The 14900-nt window shown below is 46.1% G+C and overlaps 2 long non-coding RNA genes across 4 annotated transcripts in view; one reads left to right on the top strand and one right to left on the bottom strand.

The window, feature by feature from the left end:
• The window catches only part of LOC139053805 (uncharacterized), a 37173-nt gene extending 24812 nt beyond the window's left edge, over positions 1-12361 (bottom strand). The window contains exons 1-4 of one of the 3 annotated variants that reach the window (XR_011510793.1): positions 11979-12361; positions 9216-9312; positions 7125-7214; positions 5808-5904 (exon numbers count right to left, since the gene is read on the bottom strand). This is a non-coding gene — a long non-coding RNA (uncharacterized lncRNA). The remainder of the gene's footprint in view (positions 1-5807; positions 5905-7124; positions 7215-9215; positions 9313-11978) is intronic. The other 2 variants (XR_011510795.1, XR_011510794.1) reach the window with 2 other exon arrangements.
• LOC139053806 (uncharacterized) lies at positions 737-5968 on the top strand. The gene is made up of 3 exons (XR_011510796.1): positions 737-866; positions 4066-4438; positions 5830-5968. It is a non-coding gene; the product is annotated as an uncharacterized lncRNA (long non-coding RNA).
• Positions 12362-14900: the final 2539 nt, after the last annotated feature.

The following is a 14900-nucleotide window of genomic DNA, read 5'->3' as shown; positions in this document are numbered from 1 at the left end:
CATATTTTATCCGCTGTAATTGGGAACGGTAACTATTTAGGCTAGTAAATTGCACCCTGTTGGATAGATAACTGCCTATCTGATTTAATACCAAACCTCTAACACCGTAGTGTGGGAGTTTGCGAAACAAAATGTGATGTTTAGTAGAATCGAATGCCTTTTTAAAGTCTAGAAATAAACCAAGAAGGTATTGCTTATTATCAATATCATTACTAATTTTGCTTTGATATCTAACAGCGTCGTTTCAGTTGATTTCATTTCACGGAAGCCAAACTGCTGTTTGAAAAGCATTTCGGGGTAACCAATAAACTTCATTATACGTGATTTTAATGTATATTCTAACACTTTATAAAATGAAGGTAGCACAGATATAGACCGATAGTTATTCAAGTCATTATGAGAGCCACCTTTGTGAATCACTACTACTCTGCCTATCTTCATCCCTTCAGCAAAGTTACCCGTAGAGAAAACTTGATTGCAGAGATGTTAAAGTGGGCCACATAGTATTTCAGCAACGTGTTTAATAGGGTCAGCCTTAATATTGTACCGCTGTTAGCAAAACAACGATATTTATTAAAGGCGAACTTGTGCGCACAAGTAAACGTCACTGCGGTCGCGAAGAAGTCCGCGGCAGTCGCGTTCGCAAAACTGGGCTCGAACCGTCTTCCTCTTCTCCTCTCGTGACACCTCGTGCGCGTGGCGCATGCGAGCCGGGTCCAACTGGCTGCCCGTGCCACGAAGATCGCTGCCTGTTGTTGCTGAACAACACCACTGTACGGCGTCCACAGTACCCAATGCAAAGGGCGTGCGACTTGTAGTGGCAATATCATCACAGCCAGCGGCAGTATTCTTATTTAACGATTTAGGTATGTAACTATTTCTAATTCACTACATGGGGCCAAGAAAATAGATTGCGCGCACGAAGAAGAAATGTATTGTTCACAGTCATTTGTAGTACCATTTGTCTGACCTGCTGCACCAGAGGTTAGGAACAGATTATTCAATTTGTCCACTAGGTCGGCTTCAGTGAACCTAACGCCGTCATGGTTACTGTCGTAGGAAGGCTAGCCTTTGTTTTTCTTATGAGCAGACGTGCCGAGTTCCAAGCTTTCCTGGGATTATGGCAGACCCAAGCAAACCTTGCCTGATAATATTGAATATTAGCTCTCTTCAAATCTGAGTTCAATTTCTTGCGAACTTTTTGTATTCACGTAATATAGATATGTCTCCTAGTTTAATGAAGTTATGGTATAGTTTATCACGTTCTCTAATTCTGCTGTAGAGAGATCTGTTAATCCATGGTTTCCTGAATTGCTGTGCCTTTTGTAGTATTCATCAAATTGAACCTGCTTTTCGCCTTACGTTCACGTAAAGACTCTTGTTCGAGATATGCGAGTATGACTGAACCACCAGAAAGCGTTACTGCGAGACCGGTGAGGTGCTCGAAGCTGGGTGTGGCACAACGATTATTCTTTGTTTCGACGTCCGAAGCCACCTTGTAATCTCCAGCTTCACCATTCACCTAAGCGCGAAGAAAAAAAAATACTACGGATCTCCACAGCCGACCACACTGGAATCTGACCTGCGTGTCACTGGAGCAATGTACATTGCAGAGTCGAACGCGCTAACCACTAAGTAATCGCGGAACATCGATGCTGGGTAATTAGTTCGAGGCTTCACGCTCCAGGCTGATTCTCAAAGGAGTGCAATATATTCATGCATTTAGAAGGCGAGAAGGAGCAGCATTGCAGTGCGCGAGGTTTACAGTACGTGGGCACTGCAAAACAATGTGTTCTTGAGAAGATGGCGGTGTTCTTTACGCGATGTTCCTCGTTCTCATGGTCGTGAAAATAGCGCCGGTGGCACAAAACAGGCCCTACATGACAATGATGATGAAAGCTTCAAGCAGGGCACGTAACCACGATAGGAGATCCACCGCAATTTAAAGTTATTTGTGGAAAACAACCTGAATATGCATCGCCAACGTCGATGCTCAACAGCGACGTCTAAGCTTCAAACGTCGCACGCATATCTCGTGGAGCCGCACTCCGTTATTTCGCTCCACGCGTCAGTTGTAGTGAAAGATGTTGGCTCCAAACTCTGCTTGAAAGTCTCAGGCGGGAACTTCGAAATGACTCACCGGGCCTTAAAATCATGTAGCGTTTTAATAGCGCAAAAATTCCTTCACCGGCGTCCTACATGCTCATACAAAAGCCGAATTATTGAAACGCTGGAAGGAGACTTCCAAGTCGCAAGTCATTTCGAAAGCTACGCTGGGGTGACTAGATGTTGCACTGAGACTTTCTGTTAACGAACGAAGGAAATACTAACTGTGTCTCTTTTACACAAAACAAAATTAAAAAAAACGATTCACCAAGTTTACCTCAAACTTATTTAAAACCTAATGTGTTGAATGGTCGAGAACAAGTGGAAAGGAATGGTCGCAAACAAAGGAAACTGCAAATATACAGTGCTAGAATGTTCTTGAAATAGTTTACTAAATAAACGTAGGCTACTTCGGCAAGGGGAGTCTGAGAATGCTAAAGTCTCTGTGTGAAGGTAGTTCAAATTTAATAACATGTTCAGCGTCACGTAACACGAGATCTCAGGTGAGTAGGCATGTGGCTAATAAACCTTCGCACGCTACCTAATGACATGAAGGCTGCCAGATTCGAGACCCTCACCACCGGGCAAAAAGAAGGGGGGTGTTACACATACGTTTAGCAGGAGGGGTGCTGGCTAACAATACTACGGCCCCATTTGTATATCTTGTAAATATGGATACCCAAGTTAGTGGCCGGATTGATGACCTTGGCCGTAGCACAACTTGTAGTCCAACGCACGCGTGATGCTGAAGTTGTGGGGCCAGCTCCCAACGGCGACAAGTTACCGACTCGTCCGCTATCATTTCCATTTTTCTTCACTATTTTCCACATTTCAACTACAGATAAATTCACCCATGCTTTCCCTGGATTCATTGCATGTTTTCTATATTACATATATATATACACGCGCACACAGACCAGGCAAGAGCAGTAACTCATCGTTGGGGACACGATTTATGCCAAGTATGTTTTTAGTAACCGGTAAATCCTTCAAATTATGTAGCTGCGGAGCGAGCGGGCTTGCATCGGCTTAGTGCCTAATAACACAAGCAATCTATCTTGTCGGGAGATGCCAAGTCTCACGGCCCATTGCATTGCCGAGGAGGCATGTGTTACGCACTGCGGCCATCACGATGTGGCAGCACGCTTTTCAATCACGTTGGACACTTCCGTCAACTGCACACGTGCGAAAATTTTGTGAACGAATATATTGCGTACTTTGGTAGAGTGAAGAAATCAGGAAATTTGCAAGCTAGATTTGGAATCAGCTCGCACAGCGGTGATTCGAGATTTCTGTGAGATGCCTTCGTCCTGCAGATGACGTAAAAATAGAATGATGATGATGATGATGATGATGATGATGATGATGATGATGTTTCTGCACTTACAGCGGCGTTCGCCTGCAATGTTTGTTTGCTCTATGGGAAATGTTGTGGTTGCCCTGAATGGCGCTTGACGTTAAAATGCTCATAATCACATTGCGTAGACTTCATGTCGGCTATCTACGAGATTTAGTCAAGAGTTCGACGAAAGTTCGTCTGGTCAGGTAACATGATGTTGAAGAAATTACGGCCACTGACCAAGTCAAGGTGAAAAACACACAGAGACGTTTCGGGACCCGTACGGGTTCCTTGATCACACTCGAGTGTGATCAAGGAACCCGTACGGGTCCCGAAACGTCTCTGTGTGTTTTTCACCTTGACTTGGTCAGTGGCCGTAATTTCTTCATTATCTACGAGATTACTTCTGGGGTGAAGCAAGCGATGCTGTGATCGAGACGGCACGTCATGTTTTTATAGTATGTGCACGGCTATACCTCCAATTTCCTTATCGATTCGCACGCGCTATCCACTTCAGCTCCGTTTTCGCGTAGACGATAGAAATGCTTGAAGCGTTTGACTTTCGCAGGCTTACATTTCTTTAGCTTTGTACCAACCGTGGCTCATCTCTGTACACGCAGGAAGTGGCCAGGAAGAATGCATCCGCCGTCTTGGACGCTGCAGACTTCGTGCTGGGCGAACAACATGGCGTCGAAGGTGCCCGCGCCGTCGAGCTGATGCGTGACCACCCTCGTCTCCTCGAAATGGTGATGGAAGGTGCTTACGTCACTAAGGCCGAAGCCAAGAAGAGGATCCGCAGCGCCCTGCTTCGCGTCCGCCGCAGCAGCATCGACGAATTTATGACAATGACTGGCGTCGTCAAGGAGGCGGTGCAGTGCCTCAGTCATCCCGGCGCCAGGAGGCTTCAGCTCACCGACATTGGCCACGACTGCTGGCTCCACATTCGAAGTTTCCTGAAGATAGCGGACGTCGTGCCACGTTGAGCCAGTCAAGGTCGGTGAAAACAATCTAGCGGCTTTATTCTTCGCCGTTTTCATGGGGTCGGGGCTTGAAGCAATAGCTCGTTTAACAACGCATGAAGAGAGCGAATGTGGCTGTCTATAAACAAAAAATGAAAATAACACAAATATGTCGAAGATTTCTGAAAAGGAATTCGACAGTAACTTGCGATGAATTTGTTGAGTTTGTCACATTCCTGCTGCGGTTGGCATTAGCCTTTTTATGACTTAATCGTAAAGCTCAGATTGATTTTTCTATGCGCCACATATTTGGTTTGATAGTATAAAACGCCCAAGCTCAGAAGGCGTATAAATAGTAAATATTCATTATGGTTTTGGATAGTGTTTCATTCACATGGGGTATTCACCATTTTTCATAAACAATAATCTTGTGATCACATCACAGACAAACCAATTGGTTCTAGATGGTCGGCTTTCTTATTCGTTGACAGCTGTACAGGCGAGTGAGTTTATTCAAAGGTGAACATACCATGCCACTTAGGCAGGCCTTGTTAGCTCAATCAGTGAGAACAAAATGGTAGTAGGAGGAATAGAATGAAAGGGAAAAAACAATAATAAACGAGCTTGACAGTTGAGATTCCGTGTAGCATTTACCAATAGCTTCTTTTTTGTGGCCGTGTATATATAACGTATAACGAAATCTGACATGCCATTACATCTAGTCATCTTTTGCATTAACCGAATGTATTCGGCATTTACCATATAAAGAATGCCAACATCGCTAAACGAACCTAGAACATGTTTTATACTAGCTGGTCTACGGACTACATTTGGTTTCATTTCTCGGGGCCGCGACACAGGGCCGCGCAGTAAGTAACTGTGTAGGACACAATTGAGAATTTCACTCGAGTTAATTAAATGATTTTTCATAAATTAACTTGCTAATGGCCATCTTTTCCTAACGGTTTTATTTTCAAGGCACACAAATTAAGATGTTACACAAGTAAAAATATGACGTTGAAAAGAGTTAGGTGGCGGTTGGTCATACTTTCTTCTTGCTCTATGTATATAGTACAAAAAAAGAGAGACTCGAAATAATAATGCCCAAACTTCAACAACTGTCAGTACTGTCATGACACAACGACACAAACGGAACATATAAAGTGCGATTGATTGAAAGATTAGACTTCTGCAATATATATTTCATTCGTAACTAAAACAGAGTTTTATAAGATAGAAAATGGTGGAATATACGACCTCTTATTTTGAATGAGTTGGCATGCACGAATGCTTTTATTTTCTACACAACTTTCAGTTTGAGACGGAGACGAGGAAGGGTGTTCACACATTTGCATGATTATCACATCATCGTTGTGTTGTTAATGTTAATCAATAAATTTTACCAATATCTGCTTTATTCTGCAGTCTTCGGCTGCAGAGCTTGGCAGACTGAGGGCAGAGGCAACCAAGCTGGCTCCTCCTGCTGGCGTCGAAGTGCGGCTGTAAAGAGAGGCTGTTACGTTTCAACTAGTAGGGCTCGGTTGCCCACCTCTTGATTTTTCCCACTCGTCACATCGCCGACTCAAGAAGCTGTTAGGAAGCCACTGAACACCGTTTGCCATCACCGATCTGGAAGTGTTCCAGCGTGTATTCACTGTGTGGTGGCATTGAAGCAGTGGAGGAGGCGTTCGGTCGTTTTCATCTTATATTTCACGTGACATGAATGGTGATTGGAGTTTGCTTGACACGTGCCAACTTTGCAACTATAGTGGCGTGCGCATCTTTCTTTATAGGCCCTGATTTCAGTCTTCAAACAAAGCTTATACGTATATCTTTCTCACCCTATACTACGTTTAGCTGTTTTAATTTGCATTGTGCACTTCGGAGCGAGTGATATGAGGCACTTATTAGGCGCTAGTGTTCTGCAAAGTAATGTCCGTGGTTTTATTGAGGTAATTAGTAACATGCAATAAAGCGGACGTGCGTCTTCCAGCGTGTCTGAGACCATGTGTTCGAGTGCCGAGACCAATCTTGTTCTTTTGTATCACTATCTCCGTAAAGTGTCAACTGTAAGTCTTGTACTGTGCATTGAATCGTCATGCCTGACGAAAGTAAGAAATAATCCATGCATGTTTCTGCAGGGGAGCCCGAGCTAGTATATAGAGCTGGAATCAGTTCGCTACAAGCATTTACTGTGAGAGACTAGTGACGAGAACTCGAGCGTACTTGAATTAAACGTGACGGAGTTTCGTATATTTCCCTCAACGGATTCTCATTCCCTTTTAAAGAATTGTATTTAAGTTTCTTTTTTCACGGGAGAAATGTCAATTACGCAGTACCACGCGCTCGACATAAACTGTTAGGTATAGTTATTTATCGCACTTGTTACCTTGGTATGTAATGCTACACCGACAGTCAGAAGGCGTTTCGTTTTTGAACTAGAAATATAACAGTATGTATCAATCTGATCTTAACCACGCCTTGATACTACTATGCTGGAACTCAACGGACACAATGAGCTTCCCAGACCGAAAACAGTAGTGATGTTAGGATTAGCCATGTATATAGATTGCCTAACTCTATTACGATGACATATTGACACAGTGGATGTTGGCGGCATGTATTTGGAGGGCGGAGGGCAATGAAGGACTAGGCGCACTGACAATTTCTAGTAATTTTGCCTCCTTAAAGTGAGTTTCATTCGTGCAGGAACCACTGACCTTGTGTTAGCAGCAGAATGTCATAGCCACAGTGACACGTCAATAAGCCGGAGAACAAGTTCGTTGTCGACAGATTTGTGTTTTTGTTGCCTGTAAGTAAAAATTGCAATAAATGAGCGTGTAATGGCAAAAAGACTGTTTGTGGCCTTTTATTGAATACAGTGCATGCTGTGTATACAAGAAATGCAAAAATTTAACACTCCCAGGGTTAGTTTAGTAGCAAAGCATAAATACCCCAGAAGGTGGATGGCAGAACGGCGCCGCAGTAGCCCAACTAGAAAGAGTATCGCTTTATCCACTTTCATGTCCATTCATTTAGCAGCTCTTCAATTCAATTAGTAAGTAAAGTGATTTACCCTATTTTGTCCTTGTTGGCTTTTTATGATATGGTTAATAAAACTCAGGCGTCTCGGTTCCTCTTCTTCTCGATCATTACATTACGAGGGTCTCGAATCCGGCAACATTGATGCCTTTAGGTATATTGTGTGCGTTTATAGGCCGGTTGCCGTCACCCAAATAGATCACGTACTCGTGCCGCCTGCGACAAAACGGATGTTCCACATACGACGCCTAGGTTCGTGAGTGGTGGCGCTGGCTAACACTCCCAGGGTTAGTTCTAGCAGTAAACCGCAGAGACTGAATGGCAAGCAGGGGCCGCCGCAGTAGCTCAGTTGGCAAGAGCATCGCACGTTTGATGCGAGCACGTCGGTTCGTATATTACCTGCGGCCAGTTCGTCCTCATACACTTTCATTTCCATTAGTTTCTCATTTCTTTAATTAGGTGTGTAATTTCACCTATGTTGCTCTTGGTGTCCTTGTTTGTTGCCTTATGATATGGTCAACAAAAATGGGGCCCCTCGGTTATATATATATATATATATGTATATATATAGAGAGAGAAAGGGACGTGAAGGAGAAGGAGGAGTGGTATTTTTCGACAAAGAATGCGCCCCCCCCCCGAAATATGTTTCTCGCTACGCCACTGCCTTCGTAGGCTAGAGCCGCACTTGTCATCGGCTTCCCACCAATGCCAGCGTATCATCGATATCGCACTCTCCTATCGCCGAACCTCGCCCTCTTTTGGCGGTGGTTCAAAATCTTGGGCATGCATTGCTCACAAAAGAGCCGATAACCGAGATGGCCACAAATTAAGGTGTGAACCGAACCTGGACTAATGTTCACACACTCTGCCAGTTCATCGATACTTATTCTCCGTTCTTGCCTAATCAGCTCACCGACCCTTGTAATCGTGTTGGGCCTGATTGCATGGTGGCTTTGGCTAGGTCTTGGATCGTCCTTGCAACTTTCACGTCCATGTTTGAAACGTTTGCTCCAACACTTTACAGTGGCCAATGAAACGAAATTTTCAACATAAAAAACAGCCACAATTAAGGCTACTAATTTCCCTTGGGAATCACCTGCGGCAGTCAAAAACGTTGTTCAACTTTTGGAGCGTCCATTATGTCACGTAACCATGCTCAACCAAGTCTATCAGAGCATTAAAGAACATTTATCCTCACACCTGCGTGTCGTTTTTGTAAATGAGAGATGCATGTGTGCTACGCGTATGCCTGGCAGATCAACCAAACCATTATTGCGTATGGTGGGTTGGCTCACTTTCATTTGACTTGCCCTATAGTACACTAAAAATTCGAAGATACAATGGAATATACAAATGCGAAGATACAGCTTCATAGAGGGCAAAAGAAGTGTCACTGGAAAGAATGTTCACTGCTCATATGTGCACAAATTCTCGCAACATGGGAGGGAGAGAGAGAAAACAAGGATAGGAAAAACAGCATCCGGTTTGCTACCCTACAATGGGAGTTGGGGAAAGGACAAGAAAATTGAATATATGTATAAGTCTCCAATAAATCTAGGTATCTAAGAAAAATCCAATGTATTCATTGCAGCAAACAAGGCGAATAAACATGTTGCGAATCACAGATTACAGAATACTAAGGCCTCCTGATAATCGCGGTCTACGGGAGGCGGCGCGCTACCTCCCCGTTTTCCTCCCTTGCACACACAAGACTGCGCCACCATCGTGGGAACGCATGCCACTGCCCTCCACCGCCCCTTTTCACTCACACATACAGCATGCGGCGTGCGGTCACGATGTTACCGCCCTCTGACTTTATACGCAACAGGAGGGAGACGGGGACGGCAGGAATGCGCCTGGTGTGTCCTATAGGAGAAAAAGAAAGAAACAAATAAAGCGCCGTAGCACAGTACGTCACGAGCCCATGCCAGCTAGCCGGCAGGTTATGCTATTGTGTCATTGGGCCCACGAGAAGTGCAGATAAAATAAGATGCCAGAAATTTCATGGGTGCTCCTTTTTGTTCACAAGAGACTGTGGAAGTGTTCTTGAAGTGCACAGATGACTTACCCTCGCCTCCTCATATAGTTCCCACGCTTACGCCGATTACGTCGCTTCGTGGTCAATCTCTCGGCCCTGTGGAGCCTTACAATACCCTTACCACGTTGAAACTTCCTGTTGGATCCTGAGACGTCAACACCCTCTACTGTAGTCCCGTAACTGCCGCAACTGCGCGCTCCTACCACAGGTCAAGATACTCAAAAAACGCAAGCGGTCGCGTTTAGGCGGCTCCAGACAAACACATACCCACACCCAAGGTACATTAAGAGAATCGCAGCGGGCAATTGTGAAAGCGACCAACGTAGGCTCTGTTCGCAAACAGAGACACTCGCACACATAATGTAGGAATGCACGTCGCTCCCACCTTCTCAACCCCCGGTCAGCAGCGAGACTGACTGGACAGCCTGGCTCAGGTCCGGGGACGTCACCCGACGACGTCAATTGGTGGACTGGGCAGAGAAGGACAAGCAGGCCCAGTGCCTTACTTGAGCCCGAACCCTTAGCCACCTCCCCCTTTCTATAAAGCTTACCACCGCCAACACCACCACTTCCATTTAAGACATCTTCACCTACGTGATCGACACCACCGTAAACTCCGAGCAACGGAATGACCTTCTCTGTCTCCTCGACAAATTTCCCCGTGATTTTGACTGCCATAGCGCTTCTCTGGGCCGAACGGAAACTGTGTGACGGTATTAACACCGATGCTCAGTCGCTGCTAGAGCAGCGACCATACCACGTATCATCGACAGAACGCCGCGTCATTGATTACCAAGTAGGTGAAATGCTAAAGCGCGGTGTCATTGAACCGCCAGCTGTTTTAGTTTGAAAGTAGGATGGCTCGGTCACTTTTGCGTCGATTACTGTCGCCTAAACCATCGTCAAAACCTACGCCAGACTACGTGTTATAGATATTATTGGAGCGGTATGTATACACCCCTCTGCAAAAGTACATTCGCTCTGGCACACAATGTCAACGCCGCAAGCATTGTCCTTGTCGCTCGTCTGGACCAATGGAACCCTTACAGTGCCCGACCTTTTGACCGGCTTGGGATATACCTATACAGGCCTCTGACATACAGAGCTGCTGACAATCGTTCGGTCGTCGTGGCTATAAACCACCTCACGAGGTATGTAGAAACGGCCGCTTTGCCAGGTGCGACGGCTCCTCACGTAGCCTCCATCCTGCTTCAACGCTTCGTTCTACGTCACGGCGCCCCACGCGAACTTCTGAGCCACCGATGCCGCGTCTTTCTCGCCGATGTCATTCCAGAGCTTCTCACTGAATGTCGCGCTATTTATCGCTGTATGAACGCATTTCGCCTGCAAAAAAAACGGCTTGACAGAGCGCTTCAACCAAACTCTTGGCGACAGGCTTTCGACATATGTCGCCTCCAACCACACCAACCGGGACCGCGACATTCCTTACGTAATATACGGCTGCAAAACGGCGCCCCAGGCGACGACGGGCTTTTCTCCCGTCTTTCTACTGCATAGCCGAGAACCGTCATCTCCCATTGACACTATTCTTCCTTACCGTCCCCAATTTACAGAGGGTAGAATGGATTCCAAAGCCTCCCGGTATACAGAATAATGTAGACAATTGGCATGCGCACTTACAACACAAGAACAAGCGCTGCAGAAATTGACGATTTGCAAAAATGCTGTTGCGCATGCCCGAACATGGCTCTCACGAGCGCCCTATATAGCATCCATTTCATAGCTGCTATGTCGCATGCAATCTGTCCTAGTCGGCGCATGCGCTCTGCCCTAGCGGATTAGTCGCGTAACGTTTTGGACCGCAATGTCCCCCGAAGAAAAAGAAAGCGCCAGGACGCGCGCTGCTGGAAACACTCGTGCCGTGTACCGTGTTGGCATTCTACTGGTAGCTCGATGTCGGTGCTGTGCCGAAAACATGCGTAGCGTAAGACCAACTCCACTTTACGATAGGAATCCGCCAGCGCTTCGTCCGGGTCGTCCAGACTGCACCGTGAGCCGGGCAGTTGCCGCCTTTCATTGATGGCTAGCAAATTTAACACAAAAGCTGTGCGTTACACTTTGACGACACTTAATTAGATCAGGCCGCTTACGAAGTCTTCTTGCAACGTCGGTCCTCCCTTGCTGGTGGTGGCCGCGCGTACCTGACTTCACGTACTTCAAAGGCGCGGCAACACTGGGTCGATACGAGACCGACAAGACATTCACGCCAACGATTGACCGACTATTGTGCGCCACCTAAACGATTTCATCATACCAAGTGACAACGGTGCCACCTATACGAGCGCTAGTTCTCATACTGCGACGGGCTTTCTTGGCGACGGCCTCGGCAAAATCAGCATGCCAACCATCGTTCGACCGAACCCCACGCCATCAGCCGTCGAACCGACAACACGGTAGCGACAGCGTCTTCGCTATTATATATAATTATACGTGGTCAAAAGGAGCCAAACACGCCTACCAAGTTGAAACTCACCAGCTTCAACCATATCAAGCCGTGCCTACGAAGTTTGAGCCAATGTCGATCCTCTTCAGCGAAGGCTAAGCCTGGCGCCGTCGAGTTCGTGCACCCTCTACCGGTGGACCTGAACTGAACTGTACGGAGTTAGGTCGAACGAAACTGCTTATATAATGAAGTTCTGGCCTTAGCAATTTCAAATCAACTATACTTCACTTCGCATGGCACGCACACCATGACCGGCAATCGGCGACACAGCGCTGTGCCAACATCTGTACGTCACCTTATACCTGCAGGCTGTCGGGAACATTCGCTATGCGCATACGGGTGGGTCCGTACGTGATGCTTTGCCGACACATTTCACAATCTCGGAGGTGCACTGTTTGCCTCCGCGTCAAACAGTAAACAAGAGACGGTGCATTCCGTATACCGCAGCATAAACATCCGTCTCGCTCAGTTATAGCAACGCCGTGTGAGCGATGGCATCCGCGCGTTTTCGAGAGGGAATAAACAGCCTGGAATTGAGCGCTCATGAGAGCGCAGTTTTCTCTAATAATGCTCTATGGCACGCGCGAAATGTAACTATGATGGAGTTAAAGAAAACCGTCCATCAGTGATAAATTAACAGCCCGTAATATGTGTATCTGGATCACAGCTGCCGTTGCTTAAGTGGCTCGGCCGTTCATATTAACAGGCCTCGGGGTGTAACCACATGGCACATAGGCACATATATGTATGTTTTGCTAGGTCTTTTCATTATTCCATATCAGCCATGCACTTCTTCCACAATATTTGACGATAAGAATGATCGCGGTGGTACATGTCGGTATAAACAAGTGCGCGCGTTGATAAATCCGACGCAGAAGGCTGCGCTCGAAGGCTTCTTGAATATGCGAAATGTCTAAATACTGCGTGAAAAGATTACAAAAAGCAATGTCCCAGTATAGAACTCAACGAGAAATTCCTATAGGCAGCCGCGTCGCCCACCAGGAACTTGGCGTGCCTTTATCGGCCGCACTGCATGTTTGCAGAACAGCGCACTCAGGCCTGCTCACCCAGCCATATTGTTTCTCAATATATTACCTAGTAGAAGGAATCTGGCGCTGCTGCGTTAGAGTACACTCTAGCTGCGCTGTGGTATGCATGAGAATGCCGGTATATTGTGACTTCGGATGGTCATCGTTCTCGGACAGCAAGAGAAGCAAATTTCCGTCTGTCACAATGACTATTTAGCTGCTACAACAGCACGTAAAAAGCTGATTTATCTTTATTATTACAGAAAAACATGGTTTTGTTTACCTATGAAAACTTGTTATTGCATGTGCAATTATATGAACACAAAGGAACTTTCCTGGTCAAAGCACTTTGACACAGTAATAGGAAACTGTCGCCGCAAGTTGTTTCTAAGACGCGTATTAAAATCCTCCACACCAACAGTACGCCTGTTGGCATACAAAACACTCGTCCGCCCCGTTTTAGAATATGCTATAGTTATAGGGGACCCGTTCACTGAAAGGCGATATTGGAAAGCTAGAAAGCTTACAGAAAAAAGCAGTTCGATTCATCTACAATACATATGGGCGTAGTTATATTACTACTAACATTTTATCTCGGAGCGGCTTGCCTTCTATAAGTGATAGAAATCGTGTATGTCGTCTAAAATTCTTTTTCCAACTAATAAATGGTCACTACAGTATCGACACGTCTCACATTAGACAGTTTTAGTTTAGCGTACGCAACTATAGCGTACGCTAAGCAGCGCACGTTTTCTACAAGTTTAGTTGGCCGACGATATCTTCGGATCTCTGAGGCCATATTCCGTCGTTACAGCTATTTCGCGCCTGTAGCGATAGGCGGCGCTGACATCTCAAACGCTTCTTTCGTTAGGCTTTGATTCGTTCGAAAAGAGAAGCGATCTCGAAAACACCACGAAGATATCCATAATACTTTGTCGTCGAAGCGGCCTGAGACTAAGCGAAAGCTGTTTACACAGTCATTTGCGACGAACGAAGTGCATTTTACAAAAGCAACGCCAAATTCAATTCGAAGCGGGCAGCCGGGACCGCCGCCATGTTTCCCGCAAACTCCGCAAACCCCGCAAAAACGCTAACGCTAACTCGTTTGCGTTGCGTACGCCCGCTATAGCCGCTATTTCGTTTAGCGTTCAGCGCATGCACCGTGACGACGCGCTATTTTTTAGCGTACGCAATGGAATAGCGTACGCTATACTAAAACTGTCTATTATCACCTATACAGCAGGTTACGCTACCAGACAGCGACACTAGACAGTTTCTGCGGGGTGCGTGTTGTGTTTTCAGCACCGGAAAAGCTGGGACGGATGTGTCGCTTTGTAAACCAATCCCAGAAGAAACCAGCCTGCAAAATCAAGCACACCAAAGCCCTCGTTGAATGTAACGTCGGCGTTGTGTACAGTATTCCCCTCGCCTGTGGGAAATGCTATATCGGCCAAACTGGGCGCTGTCTGAATGAACGCTTGCTAGAGCATCGCAGGAATGCTACATCACTAAGTGGCGCTGGTCATTTAGCCGACCACATACGCCGTTGCTCGCACAAGCCAGCATGCGATGCTTTTTTCGAACGAACACGCGTGTTGCGCAAATATAGCGATCAGAAACACCGGGAAATATTTGAAGCGTGTTGTATCTCCAATGCAAACGAGAACTGTGTCAGTGCCCCTTCTGTTGCACTCGGGAAAAAAGAAATTGATTATCTCAGGGCAAACGGATGTGATGCTCGCCTTTGTCAGTCTTTTCTCCGAGAAAAGGGCATTCTGCGTTGAAGACTGGATGCGCTGCAATTGATCAGCTAGGCAGGGCGGGACATGAACAAGATTGTACTGTGTGACGTAAATAGAAGGAAAAAAAAGAGGGAAAAGTTTCGCTTTTGATTTTTTTGACACCTGTGTTGCCTAGACCAAGG

Source organism: Dermacentor albipictus, unplaced genomic scaffold, assembly GCF_038994185.2.
Source record: "Dermacentor albipictus isolate Rhodes 1998 colony unplaced genomic scaffold, USDA_Dalb.pri_finalv2 scaffold_224, whole genome shotgun sequence".
NCBI classification, from domain to species: Eukaryota; Metazoa; Arthropoda; class Arachnida; order Ixodida; family Ixodidae; genus Dermacentor; species Dermacentor albipictus.
Note: the sequence above shows the minus strand (reverse complement) of the source record. Positions and strands in the feature narration are given on the sequence as shown.